Source organism: Miscanthus floridulus, chromosome 16 (assembly GCF_019320115.1).
Source record: "Miscanthus floridulus cultivar M001 chromosome 16, ASM1932011v1, whole genome shotgun sequence".
Classification (NCBI taxonomy): domain Eukaryota; kingdom Viridiplantae; phylum Streptophyta; class Magnoliopsida; order Poales; family Poaceae; genus Miscanthus; species Miscanthus floridulus.
The window spans coordinates 22,609,974-22,618,884 of record NC_089595.1 but is presented as its reverse complement, the minus strand read 5'-3'; positions in this window follow the sequence as shown (position 1 = coordinate 22,618,884).

Genomic DNA, 8,911 nt, shown 5'->3' with positions numbered 1-8,911 from the left:
GTTCAGCGTATGCAGAACTCGACGGTAAACGCAAGAGACAGTCGATTTATCCTGGTTCGGACCCTCGATCTTTGATCGAGTAATAGCCCTACGTCCAGTCGGCGTTAGCGTTTGCGTTGGATTGATTGTCAAGTGTTGTGTTGTACAATTGTTCTCTTAAAACCCCCAATCCAAGGAGCCCTGCCCTCCTTTAAATAGTCAGGAGGCCAGAGTCCTAGTCGGTTTACAATGAGAGTTCCTAGTAGGATTACAGAGTAATACTACTACTAAGATTACAGGAAAAGAATCCTAGTTAGACTAGTTCTCCCTTCCGTGCGGGGTATCCCATGGGTCCCACACCGACAAGCCCCCAAGCACTTCATGGTTGAGTTCTGGGAGCCTCGTCTTGTTCCTTCAGGTCTTGCCGAGCAGGAACAAGCGTTGTCCGAGTGCTTTCTTGAGCGAAACCGTGTAGCGCTTCGTGAGATCTTCGCGTGGTGTGTACCTTTTTGAAGAAAAAAGTACTCCCATTTGGATGTAGCCCCTGAGCCTCTTGCTATTTGGCACAAGGAGCTTGAGGGTCTTTTCTTAAAATTGCCTTGATTCTTCGTCGAAGGGCTCCCGTGCGTGTATCCGGGTTCTTTGTCGAGAAGAGCTTGGATATAGCTATTTCTAGGTTCTTTTCGTCGTGTGGCCTTGAAGTCGTCTGTCTTGAAGAAGTCTTCTGAGTCATGTGCGCTTTTTTGAATAAAAAAAGTGCACTCACTGAGTGTAGCCCCCGAGCCTCTTGCTATTTGGAACAAAAAGTTGGAGGGTCTTGAATCTTTATGCTGTTTGAAAATTCCTGTTTGAGTGTAGCCCCCGAGCCTCTTGCTATTTGGAACAAAAAGTTGGAGGATCTTGAATTTGAGTTGTTCAACGAATTGAAAACTTCCCCTGTTGCAGCCCCCGAGCATTGTTCAAAAAGAGCTTGGATACAGGATCCTGACATATTCTCTGGTAGTCTGCTGTTGTCAGATGTAGAGTCTGCTATAGTCAGGTGTAGTTGTTTGGTGGTGGTTGAGTGTAAATGCCTTTTGTTCATAGGTTGTACTGTGTTGGTATATTCTCCCGAATACGCTTGTTGTTGAGTACTGTCCCTTCACGCCTGAGTTCCCTTTCATTATTGAGTTCTATCTTTTCATTGTGTCATTTGTTAGGCTTATTCTGTTGGTGCTCCTGGTCCATGTGCACCGCTCCTTCGGTCTATAAATACCCTCCTAGAGTGTTGTTTTGATTCGTTGAGCGTTTTGTTGCTTGTTCTGAAGTCTCTATAGTTATGAATATGGTAGTTTGTGAGGTAGAGCAGCCCTCGGGTTTATTTTGCAGTTCTTGTGTGTCTTGCCGTAGCTGGAGGGAGTCTTGTGAGATGTGTAATCTTGTATCTTTTGAAGTCATTTGTAATAGAGAGAATCTTGTCTTTTGAGTTGTCATTCTTTATTATGCTGATGTCCTAGTTGTTTATGAGATTCCCGAGTTCTTTATGTTAGAACCAGGTTGTTATGTTCCTTGTGAGGTAACCTCCTGTTGTTTCATGGCTAATGAGTTCTTTTTGCAGCCATATGGTAACTCTGCCGTTTTGCTGGATGGATAAGTCTGAAATCTGCCCGTTGAACTGTACCGTTGTGTGGATTTGTGCTTTCCATTATTTTAGCTGTGTCAGTAAATGGACCGTTGCGTTCTCACACCGTGTTTTAACGGGCCTGGTGGGCCACATTTTTACCGGTGTAAAATCTTTTTAAAGGCCTTTGTCCTCCTTTTCTTTGGTACTCTGCCTTCACCTTAAAAAACCCTAGCCTTCGCAACTCTGCCGTCGCCATTGCCGCCACCATCTGAGCGCCGTTGTCCGTGCCTTCTCTTTCCTTAGTGCCTTTTGCCTCCATTAGTACATGGGTAGGAAGAAAGTTGCGAGCAAGTCCCAGGCAACCTTCATGGACAAGGAGTCATCCCTCTCCGTGATCGAGAACCAAGAGTTTATGGCCATGAGGGCTGCCCAGAAGTTTTGGCCGGCTCCAACAACGACTAAAGACCAGCTTCGCGAGCTTGTCAGCGATGGCTTGATCCAGAGCAAGGACATTGCTGAATGGAGAGCATCGGGTCCCTGCTCCAGGTCCTAGTGAGATCATTCTTTTCGTCTCCTTTATCCGTGCTGGACTCTGCCTTCCTGCTTCCACCTTCCTTCATCGATATCTCAATTATTTTGGGGTTAGCTTGAATCATCTTACTCCCAATGTTGTCCTCTATCTTTCTATTTTTGTACATCTCTGTGAAGCTTTCCTTGGAATTCCTTCTTCTCTTTCTCTCTTCCGTCACTTCTTTCGTCTGAAGCCTCAACCTCACTGTGAAGACACTAATGTTCTTGGCGGCTGTGGGATTCAGTTTCGCCAGGGTCTTAAAAGCAAGTTCTTTGACTATGACCTGGTTGATTCTGTGAGGGATTGGCGTGCTGACTGGTTCTATGCCACCAATTTGATTCCTTCTCTCATCGTTCATTCTAGATCTGGTCCCTCGGTTAATGACCGGTGGGAAAAGAACTCCCTGACGCTGGACGAGCTCCAGGTGATCTAGCCATTCCTTGAGCGGATAAGCACTCTGAAGTAGCAGGGCTTGACTGGTTTCAGAATCGTCTCGAGTTTTCTTCGTCGTCGTGTTTAGCCTCTGAAGGAGCGATAGAACTTTGGCTTTGAGTACTCTGGGGCTGAGGATCCTTCATGCATGGTCCCTTCCCTTGAGTTGACCAACGAGGAGGTACTAGAGCGTCTTCAGAAGATGCTAAAAGGAGCAAGCATTGTCCCGCTTACCGTCTTCGAGTACTGTGCAAAGAACCTGCCTCTAGCTGTAAGTTGTTTTCTCTTTGTGCGGGTACTTTTTTCTATTTCTTTTTGATGTATCTATTTTCGCTTAATCTTCCCTGTCTTGTTGTCTTATTCCTTTTGTAGGAATTGGGGCGTAACTTTGTTGACCCGATTCCCCTTCATGACCTCCCTGCCATTGTGGCGGCTGGGGGTAGTCTTGCTACGGGTTCTTTAACCAGTAAGTCACAAACCACCGTAATTCTTCCTGGTGTTTCTTCCGTGAACCCTGATGTATATGTAGAGTACGTTCCTTGTTCAGTTCCCCGAGCTGCTCGTAGCGTTGGCAAGAGGGGGCGAGTGGCTAGTTCTTCTTCTGGTGTGCCCGTTGCCAAGAAAGCTCGCTAGTCGAGTACTTCTTCAGGTACTCAAGTTATAGCTAGCATGCTCTTAGGTGAGCACATTAATACGCTCTGTCCTTCTATTGCTTGTTCTCATCTTTAACCGAGTACTTTTGTCCTTTTTCAGCTGGTGCTATGGTGGCCTTGGTCGAGACTGAGGAAGAAGAGGATGATGATGCACCCCTTATCACGCGGCGGTGAGTTATTTTCTTATTTTCCTGTACTTGAAATCTTCTTTTTGTTTTGACATTGGTCTTGATCTCTTTATAGTAAGCGGTCGTCGGGTACCAGTTCTTCTGAGGCTCCTACACTGGGTTCTTCCGTAGCTCCGATACCGAGTTCTTCCATAGCTCTGGTACCGAGTTCTTCCGGGGCTCCGGCACTGGCTACGCCGCTCCTACTAACGAGTGGCAGGGATGTTTTTGCTACCGTGGTTCCCCCAGCGAGGTCTTCTTTTGGTTTAATGAGGAAGAAGATAGCTGAGTGAGTGAATTCTGGTTTTATTTCTCTTCTTCTGTTCTTCTTTTTTCTTATTCTTTTTTGACGGGTTTCCTTGTCATCTTTCAGGCCTTCATCTTCCCCGAGCCTCCAGTCGACTTCTTGTCAAACCTCTAGTGTGCCCTTGCATACTGAGTCTCAGGACTCGGAACGCATGGGTGTCGAGGTGGCTATGAGGGGAATAGAGTCTGCAGCTGCTGATTTGCTAGCTCCCAAAGTGACCGTGGCCATGGCGGCAGGTCCATCTGAGGGATTGGCCTTGGCTTCCTAGGAGATTGCACTAGTCGTGCCTTCTTCGCCTCGGTCGGCTTCTCCTTCTCCTTCTCTTGCCTCTGGTGGTCCACCTTTTGCTGATGACGTGGTGCAGTAGTTTGATGCCACTCATCGGCTGTCGGAGCTAACTACCGCCTAGGGAAGCTTATCGACCCTTGCGACTTCTTTTGGGGACAAGCTCTAGGTAAGTTTTTGTACCGTTCCTTCTTTGGATGTTCGTTTTTCTTCTATCATTATGTCTTGTTTTTCTTTGTCCCTTTTTGCTCAGTCCTTCTCTCATGATCATACTGACTTCTTTTTCTCGTCTGAAAATGAGAAAAAGTTGTCTTCTGAGGTGAGCGACTTGAAGGCCGATCTTGACCTCCTCCGGGCCGAGTGGGAGACTGAGCGCCAAACGCACCAAAAGGAGGAGAAGGCTCTTTGTGCCTAGGTGGTAGAGGCAGAGAAGCAGAAGGATGTTGTGGTGGAGTCCATGAAGAACGAGTGCAAAGGTATTGCGAGTTCTGTTTGTTTCCTTTCGTATTCTGACTTCCTTTTTTGCTGACTTGTTTTTGTTGCTTTGCCTAGCTCTCCGAGTTGAAAAGCAGAAGCTCTCGGAGGGTATCAAAGAGATAAAGACACTCGTCCGCACTAACCACAACAAAGCTGAGGAGGTAATTACTCAAGCTGAAGAAGAACTCGTGCTTGCCAAACTGATTAGGTGTGGGGCTGACAGAGATCTTGTGCAGGCTCAAAATACTATTCAAGACTTGTCTGGTAAGTTGGCGATGGCTACTGAAAACTAGAAAGCTTTGTGGAAGTCTTTTCAGTCAGTAGCCGACCTTCTTCGGACTTCAGCAGACGATGGTCATTCTTGGGCTCAATTCATTCCCCAAGTGCCCACCCGTTTCCAGGAGTTTGTGAAGCGGTGTGCCCGTCTTTGCACCAGGAACGTTCTTGCTCAGGTTTGGGTTCTTTCTCTGGATTTTCCTTTGTCCAAGGTTGCCGATGAAGCTGAGAGCCAAGAGTACTTAGATGCCGTTGAGAGGTTGGAGCCTGAGGTCGATGACTTAGCCAGGAAGATTGTAGATAATCTTAATATTGATGTTTCTACTCCTGATGACAATGCTTGAATGTAATCGATCTTTACACTCCGGCTTTTGTAATAGAATACTTACAACACAACACTTGACAATCAATCCAACGCAAAGGCTAACGCTGACTGGACATAGGGCTATTACTCGATCAAAGATTGAGGGTCCGAACCAGGATAAATCGACTGTCTCTTGCGTTTACCATCGAGACCCTCGATCTTTGATCGAGTAATAGCCCTACGTCCAGTCGGCGTTAGCCTTTGCATTGGATTGATTGTCAAGTGTTGTGTTGTACAATTGTTCTCTTAAACCCCCGATCCAAGGATCCCTTGTCGATGTTTGACCACTGATAGCCTACCACGGGGGTCCCCGGGGCAGTATTGTTCGGGCTTCAGCGTATGTGGAACTCAACGGTAAACGAAAGAGACAGTCGATTTATCCTGGTTCGGACCCTCGATCTTTGATCGAGTAATAGCCCTATGTCCAGTCGGTGTTAGCCTTTGTATTGGATTGATTGTCAAGTGTTGTGTTGTACAATTGTTCTCTTAAACCCCGATCCAAGGAGCCCTGCCCTCCTTTAAATAGTCAGGAGGCCAGAGTCCTAGTCGGTTTACAATGAGAGTTCCTAGTAGGATTATAGAGTAATAGTACTACTAAGATTACAGGGAAAGAATCCTAGTTAGACTAGTTCTCCCTTTCGTGCGGGGTATCCCATGGGTCCCGCACCAACAAGCCCCCGAGCACTTCATGGTTGAGTTCTGGGAGCCTCGTCTTGTTCCTTCAGGTCGGGCTCAAGCATGTTTTCAGCTATTTTGCTCTCGGCCGGTATGCTCAGGCGTCTTTTCAACCATTTTGCTTTTTGTTCGGGTGTTAGCTTATTAGCTACCCTCATCGGTGGGCTCAAGCATGGTTTCAGCTAGCTCAGGCGTCTTTTCAGCCATTTTGCTTTTTGTTTGGGTGTTAGCTTATTAGCTACCCTCATCGGTGAGCTCAAGCATGGTTTCAGCTATTTTGCTCTCAGCCGGTATGCTCAGGCGTCTTTTTAGCCATTTTGCTTTTTGTTCGGGTGTTATCTTATTAGCTACCCTCATCGGCGGGCTCAAGCATGTTTTCCAACTATTTTGCTCTCGGCCGGTATGCTCAGGCATGTTTTAGCCATTTTGCTTAGTGAAGACAACTTCGGAGAAAGTCATAACAAGGCATATGTTTTGTGGAAAGACCATCTTTATTGATCGTGAATCGTTGATAAGCCATAATAATACATATGTTGTTGATGAGCGCTATCTTTGTTGATCATGATCATTGATCTCTTGTGTCTTGTATACATATTTTCCCTTGAGTTGTTTTCATGCATAGAATCTTTGTAGCTGACTGATGTGCCATGTATTGTTGACTTCTTTTCCGTCCTCAGTTATCAGTTTGTATGTGCCTGGTCCGGTGACTTTTGTGACGATAAAAGGACCTTCCCATGGACTGAGTAGTTTATGGCGTTCGTCGGTTTTTTGTATTCTTCTTAGTACTAGGTCTCCGTCTTGTAATGATCAAGACTGGGTATTCTTGTTGTAGTGGCGTCTTAGTCCTTAGAGGTATCTTGTTGATTGAAGGGTAGCGTTTACTCTGACTTCTTCTGTAATGTCGAGTTCTAATCTTCGGGTGTATTCTGATTCTCCTTCATCGTATTGTTCTATCCTTGGTGACGTCCAGATCAAGTCTGCGGGTAGTACTGCTTCTGATCCATACACTAGGAAGAAAGGTGAGTATCCGGTGGCTCTGCTTATTTGAGTCCATAGCCCCCATACAACCTTGGGTAATTCTTCAATCCATTTTGATCCATAGTCTATTAGTTCTTCATATAATCTTGATTTTAATCTAGCTAGTATGAGTTCGTTTGCCCTTTTGACCTGTCCGTTGGCCTCTGGATTTGTGACTGATGTGTAATCTATTCTAAAGCCACAGTCTTGTGCCCAACTTTGGAATTTTATGGCTATGAAGGGAGAACCCAAATCCATGATGATTCAATTGGGCATGCCGAAGCGGTGCATAATGTCTTAGATGAACTCGACTGCTTTGGCTATGCTGTATTTTGTGAGTGGTTTGAATTTAATCCACTTAGTGAACTTGTCAATTGCTACAAAGATGTACTCGAAGTCGCCTTTTGCTTTCTTGAGGGGTCCTACTTGATCTAGCCCCCAGCAGGAGAAAGGCCAAGCAGGTGGGATGCAGATGAGGTTGTGAGCTGGCACATGAGCCTGTCTTGCGAACATTTGACAACCTTTGCATCTTCTGACGAGTTCTTCTGTGTCTTTCAAAGCAGTTGGCCAATAGTAACCGGTGCGGAATGCTTTTCCGACTAGTGTTCTTGAAGCGGAATAATTTCCACAGCAACCTAAGTGTATTTCGTCTAGGATCTCTTTGCCCTCTTCAAATGAGACGCATTTTAGGTGTACTCCTGATGATGCGGCTCTTCTGTAGAGCTTATCTCCTACTAGGATGTAGTTCTTGCTTCTGCGAACAACTCGGGTAGCTTCTTCTTTTTCCACTGGCAACTTATTTTCTTTGATGTAATCAATAAAAATCTAGGTCCATGAAGTGGTGATTACCAAGATCTGGGTGTCTTTGGCTGAGATTTTAGGGGTTATCTCACCGGGTTGTTTGATAGAAGGAGCTGATAACTCCTCTATGAATACACCGGGTGGGACCATCGCCCTGTCTGATCCAAGCTTGGCGAGAATGTCTGCCGCAATATTAGAATCGAGCAAGACATGTAGAATTTCTAATCCTTAAAAATGTTTTTCGAGCTTTCGTATTTCAGCACAGTAAACGCCCATGTTTTCTTTGGAGCAGTCCCAATCTTTGTTGACTTGATTGATTACTACTGCTGAATCTCCGTAAATGAGTAAACGTTTGATTCCGAGGGTAATTGCCACTCATAGCCCATGGATGAGGGCTTCGTATTCTGCCTCATTGTTTGTAGCTTGCCATAATATCTGAAGGACGTACTTGAGTTGCTTTCCGTCTGGAGAAATTAGGAGGACACCTGCACCGGCTCCGCCTAGCTTGAGTGATCCATCAAAGTACATCTTCCAATGATCAAGGATGGTATTTAACATAGGTTGTTGAATTTTTGTCCATTCAGCAACAAAATCAGCCAGGGCTTGAGATTTAATTGCCTTCCATGGGGTGAAATCGATATTGAGAGCACTAAGTTCAACTGCCCACTTAGATTTGCACCCCGTTGTATCTCTGTTGTGTAGGATGTCTCCGAGTGGGAAATCTGTCACCACGATAATCTTGTGACTTTCAAAATAGTGACGAAGCTTGCGTGAAGTGATCAGGAGGGCGTAGAGTAGTTTTTGCACATGCGGGTACCGGATTTTTGATTCTGATAGTACTTCGCTGATGTAGTATATGGGGCGTTGTACTTTATATACATGCCCTTCTTCTTCTCTTTCTACGACAATCGCAGTGCTGATCACAGTAGAAGTTGCCATAATATACAACATCATTTGTTTGTATTTCTTCGAAGGTGTGAGAACGGGTGAGGATGTGAGATATGCCTTGAGCTTCTTGAAAGCTTCGTTGGCTTCTTCTGTCCACTCGAACTTGTCTGTCTTCTTTAGTAATTTAAAGAAAGGTAACCCTTTTTCGCCCAGTCTAGATATGAAACGATTGAGGGCCGCCATGCAGCCTGTTAGTTTCTACACATCTTTCACACATCGAGGAGGTCCCATCTCTGTTATGGCTCGAATCTGCTTGGCGCTTGCTTCGATTCCACGATGACTGACCAAGAATACGAGTAGTTGTCCTGAAGGAACTCCGAATACACACTTGTTTGGATTTAGTTTCCACCTCCATC